Raw genomic sequence first — 26,725 nt, 5'->3', positions numbered from 1 at the left:
ACGACTTGCAGAGCATCTGAAGGGAGGGAAGAGCATTTGGTGACATCCATGGTTTCTGGACTTCAGGCAGTGATTAAATACAAATGAGTTCATCCTAGTAATAAAAAAAACAAGCCTTAAATGTGAAATTATGTTAGTTTATCCAACTATATATGAGCTTCTAAAAATAGGAGACAATATATATGAAATGGCTATAATTTTGATAAAGTTAGTGCAATACGTTTTTGTTAAAATACTTGAATTCATTCACTAGGCTACTTTAGGTGTAGCAGGTATGTGGTATCGGCATGGGTACCTATAGATTTATGTTGTAGTATTAGTCTTTGTCTTGGCTTGGGTATGGATGTGAAAAAACATCTAGTTTTACTATGTCTACAGTAGCAGAGTTGCAATATTATTTCAATGATGTGTACGCATCAGGCCTGAACAATTTTGCTGAAAATACGAGGGATTTAGTCAAAAGATATTTAACTGACGTCTTTCAGCTCTAACGAAAGATTAGATCTCCTTCTGATGGTACACCTTTGTATTTTATAACGTCTGTTCTGGCTGAGTGGATGTAGCACAGTTGGTTTCCCTCCAACCGATTACACCAGTCACTTGAATGAACAGGGTGAACAGTGACAACCTGTAATTATCAATCTAAGTATTTTCACCAAAGATTAATTCTTTCTGCACCACTACATCTAATCCAAATGGACTCTGTCAAATCAGCAGGAGAGAGATAGAGAGGGGAGACATTTCAATACAGACAAGTAACCCTCCCAACCCCAACCAGTGATTGTCATTTAAGACCCATTGAAGTTTTTACACAACCTACTGTTTCTATCCGATTACATTTCCTCAGTTAAATGCATTTTCCATTCACTGACTAACTGAAAGTAAAACCTTAATTAGGTGTTTTTAAATATAATGGTCAGAAGTGGATTTACGGGTCAACTGACAATCACACATTATTGGTCAGTACACTAATAAGATGCTTCAAGCTATAAATTGTATCAAGAGAAAAGTAGAAGCAGTATGTTCCTTATTAAACAGTAAGCAGTCGATACGCTAATTTATAACTCCCAAGTTATATTCTAATTAGAAATGTCTATATAAAAATCATACTGCACTTAGACAGTATTACACCTACAAACAAATGAATGTATACATTTAATTTAAAAAAATACTTGGTTTTTTTGCCTCCCCCTTTTTAACTGCTACAAAGGTACCTATACATTAAAAAAAATACTTACAGCATAAGTGTTGTTTTCTTATATTTAGAAAAAAATGTGTTCATTTAGGTCAGGCACAGGACCAGCAGCACAGCTGGCTCTACTTTTACTTTTTTTAAAATACTGTTCGATTTGCTTTCACCTTCAATTCTGTTTATTGTTTAATCATTCATGAATAGTACATCATTTATTATCACTTGTTTATGCATGACTTGTTGCCTTAGGGTTTACATTGTTTTCCCTTGAGGACTGAGACAAAACATAGCTTGAAGGTTTCTGTTGTAAAATGCTCAGTGCCACTGCTTCAAGTCAGGAATCTGCCCTTGCAAGCTGGAGAATAAATTATTACTCTTCTGGAAGTCTTGGTCTCTTTTCCTTCTGCTCTGAATATGAAAATTAGTAACATATATACAGTAGGTTAGAAATGTTCACTCTAACTGACAACTTGTTTTTTCAGTTTGTCATATTGTTATAGTTTTTGTTCACAGGATTCATTTAAGAGTATTTACTTAACTTCTTTTTTTTCCAATGCTGAACAGTGGGGTCATAACTCTCCACGTGGTCTGAGCCAACTAAATTAATTGTGAAAGTGTAAGCTCATCCCCTCGTGGGAAATCAGATACTGTATTGATCTGATAGCACTGGACTTTTCTGACTTTTGACCTTGAAAGTTGTAGGGGGTGATACATTGCTGTGTATGATCTAACTTACAATTTAACACAGGTCTGTCAATAAATCAAACCAGAATGAGCTTGAACAGCAGGGAGTTGTCTTCAGCCCTGAAATTTAGCATCAAATGTCATTATGTCATAGCGTAGTGCACTGCAGCACTTGTCCCCGCTGAAACCATTTGGCCTTTGTTTAGATAGCATACTATAAACCAGTTTTTTTGTATTAGAAATGGCACACTGAGATCTCTAGGTTCTGTTGAGGACATAGGTAATTCCACAGCAAATGAATCCTGAGACTCTGGACTTCATATACCTATTTCTTTAAGCCAAAATAGATGAAGCAGATAGTCAAACATAATCAACATCAATTTACTGAAGAACTGGTCACAACTTGTTGTTCCTAAGGAGAATAGTGAAATGATGCATCAGCACTCTGATGTCTAATCTAAAGGAAATTCAACAACTTTTAATCCTCAAGGAAGCTCAATTCAAGAACAAAATGTACTAATGTAGCACTGAATAAATATAGTTATCACATTTGTCTTTGCCTCTATATGATTATGAAGATGGAGACGTGCAAATATAAGCTGCATAGACAGCGAATATGAAAAGGGAGTGCATTTAAACAGCAACAATGTGAACTGATCCAGCTTATTAAATTATAGAGTTTAAAATATAAGAGACATGCTGAATAGGCATTGAAAGTTTGGATCAATAATGTGCACATAAAAATATATTTAAATTTAAAAAAAAAACTTAATCTAAGCGTTTTTACTTGTTAAGCTTTTCGGTCATTTTTTTTTTTTTTACAGATTATATCTTTCCAGCCATCTCTCCAACCACCCATCCATCTTTCTTCTCTGCTTATTCCTGTTGACTTGAGGGGTGATGGACCATGAATCAGCATGAACTGTGTGAAATGCAGAAAAAAAATACAGTGTGTTACAGCTCATACACATAGCTCATTTACACCTTAGTGCTATTTTTGAGTCATTTCGTCAACTGACATGAAATGTTTGGACTGAAACCTGGAGCACAGCACAGGGTGGCAAATGAATAATTATTATCCCATAATTTAATAAATGTATGATGTATGATTGTTAAATAGGGCTAGTGAAAGGTTTAGTGAATTTAAGCATATTTTAAAGTTAATGCTTTTTAGTTTTTTTTAAAACTCTAAAAACATGTTTCCTTACTTTAAAATCATTACTGATAAAATTATATCAGTGTCATGGGCTGGTTGTGTGGCAGGCAGAGAGAGGATCCAAGATGTAAGACTTGGTGGACAGGCTTAACTTAAGACACAGCTCTGTTTGCAGGCAAATGGCTGATTGAACAATATAACAAGCAGAGCTGAACTGGAGTAAACCAACTGAAACCACAAAGCCTGACTAACAGACGTGAGCACACCATGAGACGATGACGACAACGTTACAAGAAACAGAAGAAAACCATGCACTTACATACACAGCATAGGGAGAGGAGGAAACACAGCTGGAACAAATCTGACTCATGAAACAGGGGGACGAGGGACTGTCAAAATAAAACAGGAAGTGGCAAGCACACTGAGACTCCGACAAAGAAAGACTAAGAGACTGAACATGTAAATAAACAACAAGTCTACACAAACTCAAAAACTTGGCTCAAAGACCAAGGACCGTGACAATAAAAACAAAAAAAACCCAAACTATATGTGATTTTTTTCAATCTTGTCTTTATTTGCAGAGTTATGGCTACTATCACGGCTAATATTTTTTGAGTAAAACCCCCTTTCGATATTTGAGGTCACATTTAATCAGCCAGCACATGTTACAATTCAGGTTGCTTCCGCTGAATGATCTTAATATCTCAGGACATTATATTTGACTGACAACTTCAGTTGTCCAGTCCTATAACATACCTAGTAAGTCATTTGTTTTAGTGCCAAAAGACAAAAATTAGCTTGAAATACCCACTGAAATACTCGATATCCACCCAGAGGAAAACTCAGTGCCAAGACCTGAACAGTTTGATTTTTAAAAAAATTTTAATTAAATGTAGCAACAAACTCTGATTGTGTCACAGAACATACAACTCAGTAAATAAGGCTGTTGCTTCAATCTCAGTGAGTCTTTTGTGTCTAACATTAGTCTTCTCTATTGTAGATACTTTTCTGGCTTGTTAGTTTGTTACAACATAAAACCTTCTAATCTTTTAAGGCTCTGTTTGTGAGCACAACCTGATAGTGCTCCTCTTCCTAATATTTAACATTTGGTGGTGGAACTTCTCACAGGAAATTTTACAAAGACCTATAAATGCTGTCCATTGCCATTCTCGGTGCATACACTGGTGTCCAGGAGTACAGAATATCACAATAATGTATATATAAAAAAAGAAAATGAAGAAAAATGCTGCCAGAAAAACAATTTATCATGTAAATAGTAAGCATTGGGAAGTATCCATCTCCTCCCATCTGTATTTGTTAAAAGTTCCGTGGCAGCGCTGTACCTAAAGCAGTGATCGATCTGCCCAGGGCTGCTTGGGCATGCTACAGCAGGCAGCTCAGGGGTGTCAGTCATTGCTCAAGTCAGAGCTCAGGGTCCTGCACTCAGCTGTCAGGCCAACCCACTGTCCTGTGCTGGTTGCAGTATTTGAAATATTAAGCAGGAGCTCGGAAAGAGCAGAGTCAGGGTTTCACCTTTATGCACCTCACACGCACTGAGTGTTATGGACCTGTGCCACTCATCTGACATCTAATGGTCTGAACCCTCTTGACAATTTAAGGCCAGTAAATCATCATTTTTGCCCAAACTGTAACCTGCAAATGCATCAAAGAACCTCAAAATATCCCTAAATTTAGCATCACTGTTTTATTTCACATCTGTGCCATTTATTTATTTATTTTTGTCAACCAAAGTAAAACCAATAATTAGAAACTCCATCAAAACTCATCAGTGTGTATTCTTCTGTGTGCATTTTCTTTTACACAGGTGTGTGATTGTGTGGCCTGTGTGCATGTATATATTCATGATAAACCTGACAGATCTGTTTAGTTTAAACCATGATGTGTTTGCTACCAACATACTCTCAGCTGCATAATTCTGACACTCAGTGTGCTCCAGTCTACTGACAGAGCAAAGCTCGTAATCCATAGAGGAGCTTGGAGGGCTATAGTCTTGTTTACCATCAGCCTCTGGTAAATTAGACCTTTCGCTTCTTTCTGTATGCAGTATTTACTGCAAAACTATTTAACGTCCCCTGATTTATAAATAGTATCTGTCCCTATGATCTCTACTTAAAGTATATAGGTCATTTAATTGTATAATGTACAACACCTATGGTGGGTTGTTACATGTGGAACAACAAATTGTGTTGATACAATGCCTAAGACGGTCATATCTGCACTCACTTTTTCTCCACCAGCACAACTTCTTTTATGTGTAAAGACTGCAAAGGAAAGAAATCATTGTGTTGAAGCAGTAGCTGGAGAAGCATGATGCTGAATTACAGAAGAACCTCAAGGGACTACAGCTCCAACAACAGCCAGAAGATGAAGCTTGTTGTTCTGTTCCAAATACAAAAAGGAGAGATGAGATGTCAGAAATACTGCAATCTGCAAAGAAAGAAAAACTCATTTCAGTTTCAAATATGCAAACTGAGAACACCTTCAAAAAGCCAAAAAGCAAATACAGGACATTATAAAAACTCCCCAATTTTTTTCAACCACAGTTTAAATTCAGTTTGCACTATTTTTGATGAGCCGTTTATTAAGTTTCTGGGAAACAACAAAACCACATTTCCTAACCAAATTAACACAAAAAACAACAACAAAAGAAATGAAAAACAAGGCAGCACTTTATTTATATAGAAGAGAGAGAAAACAGAATAACAAGAGTGATGTGCAGTGAACAAAGGATTGCAGTCTGAGGAGGTAAAAAATAGAGTGCTGACAATTGCTTTGCATCATTACCGTCGATTCTCAAGCGCTTGACACTTAAAGAGTCATTAGGCATTCTCCATCTATTGCAGGCTTATTTTATTCAAAATTCCAATGCTCGTGATTGTCTTTCAAATCACTTATAATTCTCTACGGTTTTGCTATTATTCCTGCGACTGCTCAAGTGCTCTGCAGTTGTCTGTGAAGTGTGTGATTATAAGGATTCGGCTTTAATTCTGAAAATCTTAAAATCAAATTTACCAATTGGGATATTTCAGTAAAGCTTCATCTCATCCTCCACTCCTCTTCCTATTAGAGAATACGGGCATCAAAACTAAACTAAATTATTAAGTATATGGATAAGACAATATATGTCAGAAAGTGTCAGAAATAGGAATTATATAGATAACAAGGAAATATATCAAAATAGCAGGCCTTTACTAAAATTGTGTTTCACATTTTTGATGTCAGCAGCTGATTTTAAGTCTGAAAAGTAACCATATGCAGATTACATGCTGGACTGTTTGTAGGTTTATTTTTGAACCAGGCAAGGTGAGGGTGGCATTTACATGGATTCACATGTTACCACAACATGTTCCAATCCCAGGGCATCGAATACTCCAATTGTTGTCAAATGCCACATCTCAGAGATTAACCAGTGTGTCTTCATGCACCAGCCTTGGCATTACTAGACACCAAAAGAAAATCTCTTTTAAAGAACAACACAGTTAGAGCTTTATCAGCCAGCAAACTGTGGTTTGGGAGTTTATTTGTTTTTTTTTTAACTTTGTGTCCTTGGTTTTTACTGGCTGATTTGTTTCATTTTCTCTTGCTTCTTGCTTACATGAATGATGATTACAAGCCTGTTTTGCTCTTACTTTAATGGTTAGGCACTAAAAACTACTTGGATAAGGTAAAATATTATGGTTTGGATAAAAATTGTCCCGTTGTAACACTTGCAAATTGAAAATCAATTTTCACCATGCTACTCGAGGGGTCCTCTACAAGCATCCATAAGAGATGAGCTGAGAGGCAGACCCATCTCACTATTGCATAAACCAGGTGCATTACAGCACAGACACCAAAGGACATCTTATGCATATTTTTTAGATGCTAGCAGCTTTGACAAAATGACAGGATTTGAAGCCCTGGGAATGAGACTGTTGTGGTTATGCTATGTTCATTGCTCATTTCCTTATATAGCTGAATCTGCACAACAACTGCCTAGGGTTCGCAGAGATCCCAGAGGTATATTTTAGTCAGATTGCACAGGTGTTTTTTTATGAAATTGTCAGTTTATTCCTAATGATGTCACATTGTGGTTTTCTGTTTCTGCTTTGATTAGTGATATAAAAAAAATATAGAAATAATAGAAATGCAATTTTAACAAGTGAAGCACTTTATTCAGTTGACTTTTGCAGTGGACCCCAAATTAAGGTTTCTGTCACATTAAAGAACAAAATTATGGCATTCATCATCTGGATGGGAAACTTCCTAGACTGGAAAATTGGAGACATCACTGTATCTCCCCGAGACATGGAGTCTCGGGGAGCACTGGTCAGGTCACAGATGAAAAGGAGAGCTGATATGGCTACATTTCAGGGCCCAGTCCAAGAAGCAATGACTCTCCTGAAAGTGAAGAAAACTGCACCAGCTGATGTGACTGTCCAACACTCGGCTAGACAATCTACTCGAAAAAAGGTGTTATTCTTCCTCCCAAAACGCAGACAAGAAGGTAGCACAGCCAGCATGCCCTAAGCATAGCATAAGGCAAATGCCTATGCTATAAGTGATTGTTGTGTGTGTTCAGCTTTAGCTGATTTTAGTTGGTTAAGTGAAAACCTTGACCTCTCCTGGTCTCTGTCAGGGCTGTCCATTATCCCTTATATTAAGATTCTTTTCACAACTTTTATGGACAGAATTTCTAGCTGTAGCCAAGGGATGGAGGATGTCGGACTCAGCATCTCGTCTCCTGCTTTTTGCAAATGATGTGGTTCTCTTGACTTCATTGAGCCATGACCTCCAGCTTGCAGTGGGGTGGTTTGCAGCTGAGCATGAAGCAGCTGGAATGAGAATTAGCACTTCCAATTCAGAGGCCACGGTTCTCAGGCTGGAAAAGAGTGAAGTGTCCACTCCGGGTCAGGGATGAGTGCTCCCCAAGTGAAGCACTTCCAGTATCTCAGGTTCTTGTTCACAAGTGAGGGGAAAGTAGAGTGCTAGACTGATAGACAGCTGGGTATGAAAGTAAAGCTGTCAATTTATAGAAATTAATCTATGTTGTTACCCAAACGTATGGTTATGAGCTGTGGGTAATGACCAAAAAATATTAAACCACAAGCAGCAGAAATGAGTTTCCTCCAAAGCAGGGGCGGAGCGTGGGGGTGGCTTACTGGGCTTAAGCCCGGGTTGTTTTGTCAGAAGCCCGGGGTCTTTTGGAGTGTCATTTTTTCATAGTTAGATGCCTGGCTGACAACTGTATAAAACAAAAAGTACACACAATATTCGAAGCACATAGTGTACACTGTGGGAATTTACGACAGTGCGTGAATCCGCCCTGATATTGGTATGATCCGAGCTCAGGCACTAAGCGACTGAGCGAGAGGGCGGGGCAGCTGCTGCCTGTGAGTGCGCTGTTGGAGAAACAGAGCCAGCCATACTAAGGAGAGCTTAAGTTTGACCAGGTACCAAAGCAAACCATTCGTACCGTACAAATAATGTAAATATGACGGTGCATCACGAAAGATTGATATCAAACTGATCACTTGACCAATATTACGTTACTTGCTCTTCAAGTGAATCAACAAATGGCGAAATGAAAAGCCGAACAACAAAATGCTTTTTTTAGAGAGTCTTAGCTTACGTGTGTTTATTTCATATTTTCAGTTTCTTCCCTCCACCAACTAAATCGGTTTCAGTTATGCACTGAAATAAAGAATGGACATTAAGAGCTTCTTTCAAAGAAAAAACTCAGGTAATGTTATTTTATATATTATGCTTTGTATGTTGTTCAGTATATTCTATGCAAAACAAGAGGAGATTTCATACACAGCAGTATATTCACATTGATAACCAGATATTATACACTTTATGGAAAACACAAGAACATTTTTTACTGTACAACATCAATTTAGAGTAAACTTTTGTTTTAGATAAATATTGAAATATCTTTTGAATTAGTTAAATGTCAGAATAAAGAGAGACAGAGATCTGTCTATTTTATTATCACTTTCATCAAATTTAGGAGTACATATACACTAAGTTTATTGTTAATTAATAAGAAAACTCCAGACGATTCCATTCTGAGCTGAAGAAGCTTCTGATTGGTTAGTAGAGTCCATGTGAGTAAATTGGTGGCACAGCTGTGGATGCATATAAGGCAAAACACAGAGCCTGTTTCTGTGACATGGGAAATCAAGAGATGTCAACCAAAACACCAGGAAAAGAACTGTGGAGCTCCATAAGTGTGGCTCAAGTTTGAATACAATTTGGTGCCATTTGCAATTAAGAAATACAGATAGTTTCTCTCTTTACTCTTAAAGTTAACAAATATGTTTTTTATATTATCAATCTAAAAAAATAAACATTTAGTCTGATTTGATGTTACAATTAAAAAAGTGTTTGTGTTTTGATCTGAAGAGTTTGTAAATATGTTTCAACTGTATATTTGATGATTGTCAGCACAAAGAGGGAGAGAGAGGAACAGAGAGGGAGAGAGAGGAACAGAGAGGGAGATGGAGAATGAGGACAGAACAGAGGTGGAACAAGAGCAGGTGAGACACACATGTTAGTCAAATGGTTGTTTACCAAAAGTATCACCGTATCATAGGTCCTCATGTATCTCGTACCTAGTGTTTCTTTTTAGGTTTGTTATTTTTCAAATTCTATATTTATTAAGTTATGCAGGCTTGTTTGCACAACAAGGCTAAATAATTATATAAACTTTTCTGAATCTAAATAGTGGACTTTGGTAGAATTAAAAAATAAGTGTAGTGCAGGTCTATGATGATTTTTAGTGCTACTATCATCTAGTTCTGATTCTGGTTCTGTCTTGGTTAAATCCTAAGTAGTCCTGATTTTGAACTGTTGTAGTCCTGTTTTAATTCTGGATCAGTTCTGGGTCTGGTTGAATTGGGGTTTAGTCCTCGTGTCTTGATACAGCCCTGACTTTGTTCTGCCTTGCTGCTTAATTAAAAAACTAGTTTAAGGTGTCCTGCACATGTGATATATTTTTCCCTATATGAAGTCATTCTTTTTTGAACAAAGCTCAAAACAGAGCCAATTAATCTTTCAGTCATTTCTACCCCCCCCTAAAGGATCCTCCTAAATAAGCTTGTACGTGGATTATACTTTGGATAAAAGCTGGAAATTATGTTAAAGAAAAGCATAACGTTTTCATTTTATAACTATACAACAGTAAGATACACTAACTACATAACTAACAATGCTCTAAAAAGAAATAAGCTTTGCTATTATTGTTGTTGTTTATTTTGTGTTTTCTTTGTTACACTAATGTATTCATATGTTCCCCAGTGGCCCCAAACAGTCTTCCATCTGTGTTAAATATTTTGATATATTTTCAGAGTTAGGGGGATCACCTTCTCTATATATGAAAAACCTCTGTATTCATAATAATGATACAATAAAGATTTCTTGAAATACTTACTTTGAATCTTTTAAGCCGCTACGCATATCTTACATAACCTATGATGGTCTAATGGGGCCTTTTGTAGAGATAATTTATCTTAAAATTTAGTAATTCATCATAATGATTCAAATGAATGATGATTACTGGCCGATTTTACTACCACCTATCATCTTATTCACACTGGTATTTCTGTGATTATGATGATAGCAGAAAGTAGGGAAAAAGGGACCTGTACAAACTTACAATCACATATTTTTAGAAAATTCATCTGACAGTAGAGGTAATGTGAAAAAAGTCCAATACTGACTGCTTGTCCTTTAGTGTCTTCTGTAGTATTAGCCTATGACAACAGACTCACACGTACTTAGTGAGATTCCTGAACATAGCAGCTGTGAGCTTTTGTCACAGCTGTTCTTGCACTGAATGAGCCCCGCTAGTCTGTTTCTGGAGCTTTGGGTAGAATTTACCAGCCAATTTCTCCAGGCCAAATACCCAGTATACCGCGTGAACAAGCATTTCAGCTCTCACCTGGCCCAACTGCAAATCTCAACACATGGATATACTAGCCTGTCAGTGCACTGCTCTGCTGTCGGGGCAAATTATAGCTCTTGGAGTCTATGACGTGGAAAAATAGCTTGACAAATTGTTCCCGGGTCACCCCGAGGGGGTGAGAGGGATGAGACATACTGTGAGGAGATCTCTGGAAATATGGGTCGGCTTGCAGAAGCGACAGATAGATGCTTCTATTTTTGTCCTTCCTTTGTCTTGTTGTTTTTCAATTGCACTGTTACTTTTAGCAGATTGGTCAGGTGAAAGAACAGAAGAGACGCACTAAATTGTTAGGAGAATTTGCCAAGAAGTTACCATCAATGATAATGTTATTGTCATAGACCTTGAGTTTATTATTCAGGAATTTGCATCTGCAGTTAGGTATTAGAGATAAATCCTTAATCAGATTCACGGATGTGAATGAAACTGTGACTTTGTAACACTGAACGAAATGAGGACTCTCCGGACCACACTGAGCAAGTTTAAGTCCAGTTAATGTCATTCCTCTTGCAGTCATGTAAATTCTGCTCTCTTGTGGCATTTGTGTACAATCTGTTCTCTACAAGCATAACCTTTACAAAACAATTCACTTGGCAAAGGTTGTGAATTATTCAGACTAATCCAAGAAAAGCACCTGCAGACTAAAGTAACTACACTTTACTTTACTTACACTTTACAGTGACTCTTCGAAATCTGACCATTTCTTTTCTTTTTCATTTTAAATATATCATACAAAACGATCAGGTTTAAAAACAACTGAAATCAAAAGGGCAAATAACACCTTAGCATAGGTTAACATATCTTTATTTTCTTCTGCTCCTATTTTTCTGCTTATTTGCAGCTGCAATGCTAAATTCCAAATCCTAGCAAAAAGTCAAACTTAAAGTGGATATTAAAGGAGAGAAGGAGGACAGAAACATCAAAGCTAACTTGGGTTAATGTAGCTTCACAGTTTACAGTGTGTTACATATGGGCTGTATATGTTTGTAGTGCCTACATGTTGGCAGATCAACAATGGCAGCAAGAAACATGGTTTTAAATATCTCTATACAGCATTATTATCATGATGACCTTCAGATCAGTCTATTGACCTTGAAGGAGAGGTCAGAGGTCAAATTTGACATGATATTTTAAATCTCCATACAGTACTTTCCTTATGTTAACAATGCACACCACACTTTTTGTCCATTTTCAACCAATAAATCATTGAGATGACCTTGAAGACCTTGGTGGATATAAGCCAGATTTTAATGGATTGTTACCATGACCCCAGGCTACCCCCTACAAAGTTTTATCAGAAATCAAAACTTTTCGAGCTATCAAATTTACAGACAGACAGAATGGCATGCATGCACGCAGACGCGACCAAAAACATAAATTCCTTGGTAGAAGTAATGATGCACGACTTGTTTTTAGCCGCCACATTGTTTCTCTTCTCATAAAGAGCTGTAAGTGCTAATGACACCATATAATATCTGAAATACTAAACAACCCAAGCGAAAGGTCTGGATGTTAAGCAACACCATACTGTATGGTCTTTGCCTGTGTGTAATACATGTTACCATGGTTACCAATTGACCTTGCACGGTTTCAAACTTACAGATCAGGGAGTATTTTTCTTAACGGAAAGGTTTAACAGTAGTTATGATATTAAAAATCCTTGGTCAGAACCTGTAATGAGTATGAAATCACTACACAAAACGATGTGGTTTCACATCACAGATCAAACCCCGCAGGAGTTTGCTTGGAACCTCCCGAGACGGTGATGAACTGAACTAATGGCTAATCTCAGCAGAGCTCATTTCGTCAAACTCAAAAAGGTTAGGTGTGGAAGGACCGAAGCTCACTAGTTCACAGCCTAACTGTTAAAGTGCAGCAGGGGGTCATAATAATTGTCTTGTGACTTTTCATTTACCCAGCACATTAGATTTTCTCACTGCATGCGGCTGGAATATGTTTGGTGGATCTGGGGGCCTCTGAGGCACAGGTGTGATTGTTTTGGCTTGTGGTCAAGTGTTTTTTGTTTTTTTCTCCTTTCCCATCCATTTTTCTGTGTGCTCTGTGTTTGTGGCTGTGTTCTCACTAAGAGAAACTAAAGAGCACTGCATTTGTCCTTTGTGCCGTCCCTGTAATAAAGTGCCACACTAATTAATTAATTTTGACTTTTTAGCAATAACGTTTTCAGAAACTGACACAGAACTACTGCTCTATACTCCCACCTTTCAAAATAAACTAGATTTGTCAAAAGCAGTATGACACTACACACTATTTAAGCATTAGAAATGTGTTAGTAAATGCTTAATTCATCATTTATAAAATGTACTCCTAAATTAGTACACATTAGCGTGTAATTTATAAATGTAATTGTTAATGCTTTGGTGTTGAGTTCATATATAATATCTTTAATGACTGGCCATTAAGAAATCATATTTCTTGATTTAATGCATTAATATACCTGTTTTATACACACTGAGTTTTTGTGATTTCAAGGAAATGCCCATCGACTGGGACTCTCCTTGATGAAGAAGACGATGAGCCTGCCCTGAACACCTCATTACTCCAGGGAGCTGCTCTGAGTTTTTTCTTTTGCTGGAGGAGGAGACCCTTTTCTTTCATTTTACCTGAGTTCACATCGTCCATACTGGACAACTTCTTCTTCTTTTTTTTTTTTAATTCAAGAGCACTTTGGAAATGAAACTGACTGGAGACTGAAACAGAATGACTTGTCTGAATGAAGCTGGCTAATTGACTGTAAGCTAGAGGAAAGCTGAACTTGAGGAACAAACTAAAAAACTCAAGACTCGTAAACATCCCAAAGACATTTTCCTGCTTACATTTCAGTTTTCTGTAAACCTCAAATGGATTGTGTTTGCATCTTGCAATAAATATGTGTATGCTCTGTATTGATTATAGCAGCAAGTCAGTTAAACTATTAACTTTGTGAGCTTAGTGGCCGAGGAATGAAATCAAGAATGAGTTAACAACAATGAGACAACTCCCAAAACAGGAATGCTTTTAAAGGTGAAGGCCACACACATTCTTCCCTCCTCATTTTTTTGGCCTGTTTTTTTCACTAGTGTTGCATTCGGCAAGGGTCAGTGTGTACTTATAGCATGAGATGACACTTGGACGCTACAGAGGTTACACAGGTAGTCCAACTTCTTCGAGACGGCTCATCAATATGCCATTGCCATTGCCTGAAGGTTATCTGCCTCTCAGCACAGTCTCAAAAGCATGGAGGAGATTCAAAAAACAGATAGTTACTCTAGAAGAGCTGGACAGGGCTGTGGAAGGCCTTTAACCCATCAGCAGAACCAGTACTTGCTTTTGTGCAAGGAGAACAACGATGAGTACTGTCAGAGCCCTACAATATGACCTCCAGCAGGCCAATGATGTGAGTGTCTCTAACCAAATAATCAGAAAGAGACTTCGAAAGGGAGGCCTGAGGGCCCAGCATCCTCTAATGGGCCCTATGCTCACTGCCAAGCACCATGGAGACTGATTGGCATTTGCCACAGAATACCAGGATTAGCAGGTCCACCACTGGTTGAGAGCAGGTTCAGCCTGAGCACATGTGACAGATGTGAAGGGTATGGAGAAGCCACGGAGAACCTTATGCTGCCTGTAACATTGTTCAGCTGTTTGTTGGTAGGTCAGGGATGGTCTGGAGAGGCATACCCATGCAGAAAACACAGCTCTCTACAGGCTAGGTGATAACACCCCGCCTGGCATTAGGGATTGAGATAAAATCCTTCGATCCATTGTCAGACGTCAGGCCATACTCTGGTGGAGTACGTCCTGGCCTCGTGTAGCGACAGTGTGCAGACAGTTTCTGGAGGATGAAGGAATTGTTACCATTGACTGGCCCAGATACTCACGTGACCTAAATCCAAAAGAACACCTTTGGGACATTGTGTTTAAGCTTAGACTGTCGAGGAGCGCAGTCATGCCCTGGTCTAGATCTGGGAGGAGATCCCAGAGGACACTATCTATCATCTCATTAGGAGGATCTCCCACAAACAAGCACTTGGGGGCCATACAAACCACAAAGTACTGTGTTTAGTTTCTGCAATGAATTTTCAGCAAAATGCACTAGCCTGCCGCATCATTTCTTCACTTTGATTTTCAGGATGTCTTTGAATTTAGTCATCTATAGGTTAATCATTTTCATTTCCATCAATTGATGTGGCATCCTTTCATTCTTAATGCATTACACAGTCCACATCACTATAGATATCCTGCAAGATATACATTAATTTTGTTTTTTGAACAGTGTATATTTGTGGCTCCCCACCATTTACATCCCTCCCTCTGCAAATCTGTGATTCATAACTTTTTTTTATTAGTTTTTACTCAAACACTACAGCTCCCTAGAATTCCAGTCACACACCTTACTCACCCTGCACCTCTACCCAGCTCACCCCAGATGGCAGGCTTAAAAGAGCCTTGTCTTGTTCAACTCCCCCCCTCCCCCTGCCCAACAGCTGGAGTTGCACAGAGCCAGCAGGGAAGCTTAACTGCCTTTGTTGGTGAAGCAGCAGGCTGGCTACTCCACCCTGACTGTTTTCCATAGTGTTAGCTAGAGGTCTGATAGGGAAGACACTAGTAAATGAAGTAAACCTGAAGTGCCTGACGTCTGACCTGAGGCTGGAGGAAATATGCACTCTAATGTAAATACATGCCCACGTTTGTGGCCACTGCCGCCAACAATTCCTCTGTGGTGGAATAGATTTTGAAAGACTGTTTAGAGTACAGTTGGCTCTGAAAATGATTTGACAGTGAGGGATGTGGAAGTCTTTGAGGAGTTTTAAATTGAAAACATGAACAATGTGAGCTGACAGATGGGTAATTTGCAAATTATTTATGTTTATTTTAGGGTGTTCCCTTTGTGGGTGGTGGTAAAGGTGTCAGCGGGGGTGAAATAAAAACTTTAAATACCTTTTTAATTGGACAATGAAGGCATTGTAAAGCTCTATCTTTCTCTGTCTCCGTCTTTCAGGAAATAAGCAAAGCGAGTGAGAGAATGAACTGATAGTAAAAAGGAGGCGGAGGCTTAATCCTCGATAAAATCTTAATGACATTGTGCTGCCGAGATTCTTTGTCTCTCATGACCCCAGTATACACAAGTACTAATCATCAAACAAATGATCTTTATTCTGTGGAATTAACGACTCATGGCTTTTATTGTTTCATAAATAAACAAAAAATAAAGCGCAGTGATTAAATACAGTGTCACATGTGCCATTACGTTGATTCTGGGGCACAGTTGCGATGATGAATTTGATCAGAGAGTAATTTACAGTAGCCATCTGAATTCCAGGAAGGGCCTATTAGCTAGGCTCACATGCAGAGAATATTCATGGGTTTCCACTGGCACACGTCTAACACTGAATAACTTGGCCCAGTGTGCGTCCCCTCTGAATCAGAAAATGGATGGATGTGATTCCATGCTTGAGAAATTTACCCGTTTGTTCATGTCTGCAAACTCGCAAATTTCCTTGATGATTATTATTAACTGAAAAACCCTCAAACTATCCATTTGATTTCCCCTATCGATTTGCAAATTAACAATTAAATGTGCAGTGAAATGTAAAATACATATCAAAGGGTAAACACCTTCTTTGTTTCAGTTTTAGCTAATTATTAGGCATGTACAGTCCTCTGCAAAAGGCTAAAGTTGAATTTTCTTTATATATTTTGCTTCCAAGGTGCCAGATTTCCTAGTAATGTTTTTAAGTAATAGTTCTCGAGATTTTCTGAAGGGTTTTCAAAGATTTTCTTTGGACATCGGCTGCTTTTTCACTTATTTTTGATCCACCAGAATAGTTTTAGAGGAATCAGCATTTCTGTTTGTTTCGGGGTTTGTTTGTTTTTTAGCTTTTCTGTTAAGTGACTTCACACTGACAAAAGACTCCTAAATCTAGGGTTGAAAAGAGTTCTGCCCACACATAACAGACAAGTTAACAAGAAGAACAATTGTAGATTGTATCTTTAGGCACTTTGTTACTACTTGCCTGTCATAAAACAACATTGTCCATGTCTTTAGCTGAATCTATGAAAATATCTAAGATATCAAAGTTTTGCACCAAGAATGTGATTCCCAAAAAGCTATTACCTGGCATACCTCGGCATGGTGTGTGTGTGTGTGTTTGTGTCTGTGTGTGCTTCCTCTGGAAAACAGACAAAGGGAGCACAATAAGTGGCAGGCCTAAAAAGCCATCTACAGCAGATGAATGGTATTTGAAAGTTGTGTTCTTAAGAAATGGGCAAAAATCTAGCAAAGGCCTGAGAGATGCATCAGGCGCCCTTCAATTGATGCTTCTTCTGTCTTCATTAGATATGGACTAAATGGAGACCTGTTTCTATTCTGTTTTTTGTAATGAAGAAAAGCGAGGAACTTGTCATCAATATGTAAGCAGAAGGTCAGGAGAGGGGTCTATAAAACACAGTGGAGGCTGTGTCATGGTTTGGGGTTACATTTCAGTCAGTCAAAAAGTGATTAAATTATGAATACATACAAGTGCAATCTAATTTTCATTCACCACACAATACCATCTGGAAAGCGTGAGTAGTACACAATGACAATGATTCAAAGCAGCAAAAGCATACCTGGACAGAAAGAAACATACAATGGTACACCGTCACTCACTGATTGTCCTTTCCAGAGCCCAGACCTCACTTTCTTTGAAGCAGTGTTGGCTCATCTTTGCAGAAGAAAGAACAAAAGGCAGCCAACATCCAAAGAAGAGCTTTGAAATGTCCATGAGAACTATTCCCAAAGACTACTTAAAGAAATTACAAAAAGGCTTGCCTACGAGAGTTCAGTCAACAGTAAACAAAAAAGCTGGTCACACCAATATTGACTTTCAAACTTGTAATAATTGTAGAAATTTTGCTTTTGCCTTTGACACTGTGTTTCAATGTCTGTTTAGATGTTTCAGTAGCTACCATCTATCATTCTCAGAGCAAAATGTAGAAAGCAAAGAAAAGAGAGTTGGCTCAAGACTTTTGCACACTTCTCTATATGAGCTTTTTTCTCTCACACTTGATATTTTGAGGCATTAATATAAATAAATACGTAAAACTCGGGCCTTAAAACACTGTGGTGGTGCTGGAGCTTTTGTTAGGTGAGGCAGTAAGATCAACATCGGTAATGTAGCTGTATTACAAAACCCCTGAAAATCTTGGAAATGGGTCCACTTTGATACAATGGATGTGCTTTCATTACGAAGTCAGAATTATTCCCAAGAACTAATGTTGTTTGGTTGCTGTCAAACATACTGAGAAGCGAGAGGAAAAACTGAGGGTGGGTGATGGAGCAGCTTTCCAGGGCAGCTGAAGTAGGATACTGATTGGTTTTTAAGCTCCTAGGAAGACGTCTGAACCTAGCAATTAAAACGCTCTCTTTGCTATTTAGAAACAAAATAATGTTGCTAAATGCAGGTTTATTTCTCAACTTACTGGCAGCAATATAACACCACGGTCTAATTCACAGAGCATCAAACAGAAAAAAATGTAATACAAAATAAAATGCACATTTGACTTATGCTTCTTAATAAAATGTAAAACAACAACCAGTAGAAAGGCAAACAATTCTTGATTATATTTAGGCTTTTCCATCAGTTTCATCAGTGTGGTTCTGCGCCCCTTCACATTTTCTTCTTTGTGTGTCGAAATAATGATGAATTGTCTGTGCACTCCTTCCCTTTAGTAGGTATAAACTCAGCTATCTTATTTCTTCAAGAGCTATTTGAAACTTGTAGTATGTATGCATCCAAATAAATCATTTCTTATCAAGGTGAATTACACAATGAACCCTCACGAACTTAGTTTAAAGGAGGTTTCACCTCCCTGCTGAATGCAAAAGAAAAGAAACAGATTAAATATGCAGACTCCCTTCCTTTACAAATGCAGACAAAGGCTCCTTTCAGACAGAAGGATCTCATAGTGGAACCACTGCAGATGTGTTTTAGTGTCTCTCTCTGTAAGGGATAAGATTTTTGTCAATAGATAATGAAAAATATATAGAATAAATGGCAGGAAAATATTTCATTAAAAATGAGAGTCACAATGAAAATGTCCTTGTTGATAAAGTAATTCATTTAATTATAATATTTTTAGGCTACCACAGAATAAGATCAGTGGTCATAACATCTCCTGGGTTTAATATAACCTGCAGTGTGAATGTATAATATATGATCATTTGACTGATGCCCTGTGGGCCCCACTTTGGTCCCGCAGTTCTTTTCAATTGCCCTTCATACTCCGATGTACAGGTTTTTTGGGGGGTTTTGGTAACAAAGAATTTAAAAGAAACTAAGATTAACCTGACTGTTCACAGTCCTTTTATTTGGCACAGCCAGTTCTTTGAACAGCACTCTGGGCAATACCTGTCTGCAATTAAACTTAATACTTTTCACTCCTTTAGAGCTTTAATGCCAGCAAAGTTCAAAGTTGAAGACTTGATGTGTCTATCTCATTAGGTAATGTGTATTTACTTATTTTCTTTTACTTTACAGCCAGGTTTCTTGTCCTTGAGGGAATGTTGAATTACCACTGGCATCCATCATCTGGTGTTAAGTCCCTTGTCCTCCTGCTCGCCGCCTCTGTGGACTTGCTCTGACCTTCCTCCTGGCATCATGGGTAAAATGCTGTTAGAGCTTAAATCAAGCTCATCCTGAGCTGACTATTCCAGTACCCCCTGAGGCAGAGCCTGTAAGAGATGTAATTAATCAGCTTGCAGATCCTCCATGCAGGCCCTGAACATCAGAGTAAAGCATGATCAACAGCCCTGAGTAAATGAGGAAGGAAATCAAAAGAAAGACTGTGAAGGAAGTGCATATTTGTTAAAACCCATGCAGCTCCTTCTCCATTCAAAGAGAACTTTTTACCAGGGTCTATTAAAAAGCTCACAGTCAGCACTTGCTGGGAAGGAAGGCTTGATGTATGTTCAGTGAAAAGGACTAAATCAAGCAAGAGACACTATCAAACAAGGAAACTGCAAGATCACAATCAAATTCTGTCACTGCCACAGGATGATTTATGACAGAATTAACAAGACTGAAAAAGAGAAACAAAGGACGGAGAGAAGAAGAATATCATGGACTGGAGCGAGACTGAGCGAGACTGAAAGATGTCGATGCAGAAACAAAAGGAGAGAAAGGAAGGATTTTCTGTAAAATATCAGATTTAATACTTCTGATATCTCAGCTCTGACAGAATCAAAGAGTGCCTCACCTGCCTTCATTTTGTCATGTCATTGTAATATCGTTTCCCTCAGTCTCAAAAGACCCAGGGACATTTCAACTTTCGTTAATATGACAGATGTCCAATAATTTCGCATTTAATCTCCACCCTGCAGGTGTAAAGTATGCGAGGCAGCAAATTGTAGTCAGTGAGATGGTGGATTGCCGGTGATTCTGAAATTAGATTCTTACTCATCCGAATTCACTGTCCTCATTAGAATGTCAGGAGAAAGTTGGGCTGAGGAGCCGTTTTCCTTTCTGCGCACCGTTTTGTGAAAGTTAAACAAGGCAGAGGAAACTTTGCACCTTGGACAGCAGTATTTGACATAGGTCCCTCAAAATATTCTTCTGCATTTAATAATGAGAACTCTGTGTTGATAGTATCTTGAAAAATAGCTTTAAGTTTGGCTGAATGTTTGTATCTGTCTGTGAGAGAGAGTGAGGCTGGTACGACAGGTGATTTGAGCAAATCACAAATAATGTTGGCCCGTCCTCATCCATGCAGCAAACTTCACAACCCCCTGCTGCTTTCCTTCAACTATGAATTGGTATCCTCAAAGAATGGGCAAAATTATAGGTGACATTATGATTAACCAGATTGAACCAATTAAAAGCAATGTTGCTTTGGGACCCCCTTTGAACTTGAATACCTAGTGACACTGAACAGTGAAAGAAGCATTACGATTCCAGTGGTCTTTTTAACATTTTAAAAGTACATACGGTCTCTGCAGAAGTTATATAGAAATGTGGAAAATATTTATTAAGTAGAAGTTTTTTATTATTAACATAGGTAGTAGTTTTTCTTAGAAGGTGACAACAGGTTCCTTCCTGGAGTTCTAATATAGATGTGTTATGTGAAAAGTGATACTACAACCAGAGCCTGAAAATTGTTCCCTATTGAAAAATAAAAATAAAAAGCATTTAGACCTTTTATGTGGGTAAAGTCGTAATACGGGAAACATTAAAAAACTGGAATGTAATTATGGATTCCCTACTGATTATATCACTGTAATTTTTCAGAAAAAGATGATTTTATCTACAATAACACATCAAAATATGTATTAGTAAATTTATATTTTTCCATGTGTTTCTGTCTGACAGATGGATAAACAGACAGATTGAGAGAGAGAGAATATATCCCTCTAAAAAGACATCCAGCATAGTGATCTATTGCCATTTCTTTTCATCTTCCTTTCCATTGAATGTTTCCTTTTATTTTCCATTTGTTACATTTTTCTTTCCCTGGATGAATTGATGCTGAACGTTTCCTTCACACTTGCCACAAAATGTTTAAAAGCACTAATTAGTTGCTGATTTTTAAATAGCTTTTTTGTTACCGTCATCACCCTGTGCAGTACATGATGGGTTTGTGTCTGACACATTGTTAAACCAGTGTGGTACAATATGGAAGAACACAGTAGGGAGACGCCCTAGACAGAGGTGTGATTTATGGGGTACAAGTAAAACGCACTGTAAACCAAGGGAGTGAGAACTTTTTAATGGATTCTCTGTGAAAGACAAACAACTGAAAGTGTTCCTGTTCATCTCATCGAATGGATTTGGACCTCTGGCATCCACCAGGTGAGCTGCCAGAAAAGTAACAAGGTTTGTGGTTTACAATCCTGTACTTAGATCTTATACTTTAATTTCCTCCACTTCTGCCCTCTTTTTAGGGCAATAAAATGACTAATATCCTATTGTCAGATTTATTTTGCCCCCTAGTTGGCTGTTTGGCCACATAAAGCTCATGTCAATCTCATTAGGCTGGCACAGAACAGTATAAAGCAGCATCAGCACACCCATGGAAAATCAATAACATTTTATTTGTGGTGGATGTGAAATGTCAGATTAATGAAAGATGTCCAGTTTCTGAGAGGGTTACATTATTTCTGATTTGTGATGAAGAGGAAAAAGGGAGTGGTTCACTTGTCACCAGTGGTGATCTGCACTGTTGCAAAATATACATGTTTTATCTTGATCCATTCTTTGATGTTCAACGACTCATGAAAAATGCATCTACAATATCTGCTTTTGGGGATGTTCAGTATTGTTTTGGCATCCTAAATGGTTACTGGGGAACTCCTAAACTCTTAGTCACTTAGAGAAATGATGGAAAAATACACACAGCTATCACTATGAGACTTTTCATCACTTCTCCCCAGGGTAACAAAAAGATCAACAGCAGTTTGAGAAAAATAGATTTTTCCTCATAAAAAGGACTTTTTTGTATTACAAGCCACACAAGAATTTCTTTCAGATAAATAATAAAGCTTTGCTGCAGCTGCATGGGGCGATGAAATAAATCATTGGGTCGCAGTGGCAGATAAAACCAAAAGTAAGAATTACACATAATAAAATAACAAGAGTGTGAAAAAATGCAAACTTTCACAAATAGTAAATAGCATGGCATAAAACATTTTCAGGGATGTGTCAAATTAGAGCTACATGATGTGGTCATAGTGGATGCTTTTTAGCTGCAAAACACAAACAGAGGACCTGGTACTTTATTATGCAAGCAGCACATTACAGTGAAAGCTAAAAATGAATAATGAAACATGTACCATATGCACGGTTTATCAGAATTTTTCACTTTGGTGTGAAAAGCTAGTTTATCTTTCTAAGCACTGACAAATGCAATGTTAATACTAAGTGCAGGCTCGAAAACAAGCTAGCAAGCAAACCTTCAGCATCTTCCACTAAGGCAGGGGTGTCCAAAATCCGGCCCGCGGGCCAACTGCGGCCCGCGATCCATTTTTAATTGGCTCGCAAGCAGTGTTGGTCAAGTTACTTGAAAAAAGTAATCAGTAACTAATTACTGATTACTTCCCCCAAAAAGTAATCCCGTTACTTTACTGATTACTTATTTTCAAAAGTAATTAATTACTTAGTTACTTAGTTACTTTTTAAAAACACGATTTACAACCTGAATAGGTGATAAAGCGATAGATCTTTCAGCCCAATTCTACTTTTTCTGCATAATCCATCATACAAAATGTAATCAAATGGAAAAGTCTCTTTTTAAAACTTGTTTTATTAGTTTTAATCTTTTAACTTTATGCATCAAGCAAAAATTAATTATATGCAACATTCTCTGACTGGAAGAAATTAGTTTAACATTTAAACCTATTTTCTGCACATTCCAGCACATAAAATAAAATATTTTTTGTGTTTACACTCATCTTTCAAATAGATGCAAGTAAACACAGCAGAAAGATAAATAAGATAAGACTACGGTCTTGTTGCTCATTCAGTTACACCTAGTAAAGTACATGAAGATTGGAAAAACTGTCCTACGTCGGCACTACATATAACACAACACGACACGATATGACACATCACAACGCAACAAACAACACAACACAGTATATTAACTTAGTATAAAAAAGAAGAATAAGTGTATGTGTATTGCACACTGTTATTATTGCACATTAATTATTATTGCACCTTGTTATAAATATAAATATTATTATTGTTATCGTTTTAAACATTGTTACCTCCCCCTAAAAAGTCCAGGGAGGTATCCAGTCAGGTCAAGCTATTTACATTGATCAGGGCTATTGCCCTGTTGTAAAAGTCAAAGACTCAGGGTCCTGTTGCTCTATTTTCACCTGTAAAGCAGGAGTGGGTAGGCGGAGGTTTACCCTGGTGACAGGTTGCCGCCAGTGGAAGATACGCGAGTTTCTCTGTGAGTTTCCCATTACGTCTAGTAGCACTCGGTGCTTGCTTGGAAGTTTAGGGGTTTTTTCGCTGTAAAAAGAAGTTTTCTTCCCACGCACAGCGGACACTAATGTTTTTGTCACTTTTTATGGAATCAAACTCAAAGTAAGGTCAGTACTTCCACGCTTTAAACGCTGCACGCTCATACTCTCTCCCTGATTCATTGTATCTCACGTATAGTACTTACGTAAAGCTGCCGTCATTTGACTGTATGATCCTTGGATCTGCACACAGCTGTTGTCACGAACGGCGCACTCGCTTACGTCACTGTCATGAGACATTCTCGCAAAAAATCACGGTTTTAGTAACGCAGTAACGCAGCGTTCCTACGGGAAAGTAACGGTAATCTAATTACCGTTTTTGCAATAGTAATCCCTTACTTTACTCGTTACTGAAAAAAGTAATCAGATTACAGTAAGCTTACAAGTAACGCGTTACTGCCCATCTCTGCTCGCAAGTAATTTTATAAATAGAATAGAATATGGCCTGCACTTCAACTTTTGCTTGAGTGTATTGCACTTCTTAGTTTTAACACCAGGGGGAGCTACTGTTGATCAAGGCAGTTGCTCCACCAAAAAGGACAATCACAGAAGAAATTTACCCCAAGTTGCTAAACATGGCAGAACCAAAGAAGCGAAAGGTAGAAAGTGAATGCAGAAAATTTCAGACATGGTGGGAGAGTGAATATTTCTTCAAAGAATTCAAGGGGAGGTGTGTCTGTTTGATCTGCACTGAAACTGTGGCAGTTATGAAAGAGTATAATGTACGACGTCATTATGAAACCAAACATGAGGCCTATGCATCCTACACTGGTGCTGAGCGAGAGCAGAAATTAAAGCAAAGGGTAGCTCTCCTGCAGGGTCAGCAACAGTATTTTTTCCGTGCTCAAAAGGTCCAGGAAAAGGCTCCAATAGCCAGCTATGAGGTCGTCCAACTCATCGCAAGACATGGCAAGCCTTTTTCAGATGGAGACCTCATAAAACACGGCCTTGTTAAAGTCACCGAAATAATGTGCCCGGAAAAAGTGCAGAACTTCAACAACGTCAGCATGTCCAGAAATACAGTTGTGCGACGCATTGTAGACTTGTCAGCCAACATTAAACTGCAACTGTCTGATAAAGCTGCGCTTTTGATTTTTACTCCATCGCATGCGATGAGAGCACCGATGCCACAGACACCGCGCAGCTGCTATTTTTTTGTGGGGAGTGGACGAGAGCACGAGCGCTTTAGGTGAGTAAAAAATATATTCCACCGTACCCGTGTGTTAATGTGCAGGTACACATGCTTCAAATATCAATAATTCTCATCATTTCTGTCACTAACCTGCTTTTGCGCACCACTTTCTTATATGCGTTTTTCTTGTTAACACACAGAGTACACACCGCTGTGCACAGCGCACACACTGCACACGCAAAGTCAGCTGATCTTATCTGATGCAGATTTGCTCCTTGATCAAGTGACGTTTGTCCAGATTTTTGGCACGAGTCGCGTATGATCAGCACCGCAGCTGGATGGCCCGATTTACATACCCAGCGCAGCTGATACTCACCACAAAAATTTACTAAAATTATATGCACTCCTGTTATTAAGTCCAGTTCAGTCTGTTAATGTTGATAACGGTTTCAAACAAATGTTAATAGTTGTGTTGCTAAGCCTAACAACTTAAATAACAAACTTGAAATGTACCCGTCCCATTTTCCCCTTTATTGTTTTTTTTCTCTGTACTGTAAATCTTCTGTCTAAGAAGAAATCTGAGGCTGCTGTTCTGAGAATGAGCTACCAAAGCTTTTTCTGAATAAATCAATAAAGATCCATTTATGGAAAGCTGTGATGAAGGCAGTTTTGTCTTTAATTATATTCAACAATATAACATATTCAACCACTTTTAAGTGATTTTTCTAACTTTAATACACTAAAGTTAAGGTTATATACCTAATTTCTAGTAAGTGGCCCAGCCCCTCCTATATTTTTATGTATGTGGCCCTCAGTGGAAAAAGTTTGGACACCCCTGCACTAAGGTGTCGATATTTCAGTTGAATGGGGCATATTGCCACACTTATTTTTGCCTTGATGTACAGCACTAATAACAGATTCAATGCAATGAGACCACACTCCCACTGTTGAACCCCCCCCTGTTGTTACTGATAATAGGAGGATTATCATTGAATGCAGGTAACCTGTGTCTTGCAGGCTATAAAAACTGGACCAGATGAACTGTTCAGTCTCTCTCGCTACACCTGGCATCAAACAGCTGAGCGGTTTGTCTTTTGTTTAGTTTATGTTTAATAAATAATCTTTAATTTAAGTAGCCATCTTCTGTGGCCTCCCTGCTTGTCACCAGTTTTGGCCTAGTTCATGATAAATGGGGGCTTATCCGGGATCTTTTAATCCATTGGTAAGATTAAAGTTTGAGCTATTGTGATAGTGCTACATAATGCTAACATTGTGACCAATATTCAGTGGAGTTCCACACAAAATGGCATTAATTTGGATCGGTAACATTAATTAACTCTGTGGTTGACGTTGGAAGACAGCATCAACAGCTCTCGAATCCATGCTCTCTTTTGCTCTCAAATCCATGTATTCAAGATTTGACTTGTCTTTTTGAGTGAGTATAGCCACATTAGGTGGTTTAATTGGCCAAAGTCTTTTTAATTTGGCAGTCAGTGTGGCTGAAGACAATGTCTTAGGAGCATTTCCCCTGACTTCCAGGCAGTTTATGGTTGCTTTTTGGCCCAGTGGAATTGGTGCATAAATACCCACCT

Source organism: Haplochromis burtoni, unplaced genomic scaffold (genome assembly GCF_018398535.1).
Source record: "Haplochromis burtoni strain Fernald_Lab_line unplaced genomic scaffold, NCSU_Asbu1 Contig_63, whole genome shotgun sequence".
Classification (NCBI taxonomy): domain Eukaryota; kingdom Metazoa; phylum Chordata; class Actinopteri; order Cichliformes; family Cichlidae; genus Haplochromis; species Haplochromis burtoni.
The sequence above is the reverse complement of the archived record's forward strand: the minus strand, read 5'-3'. Positions refer to the sequence as shown.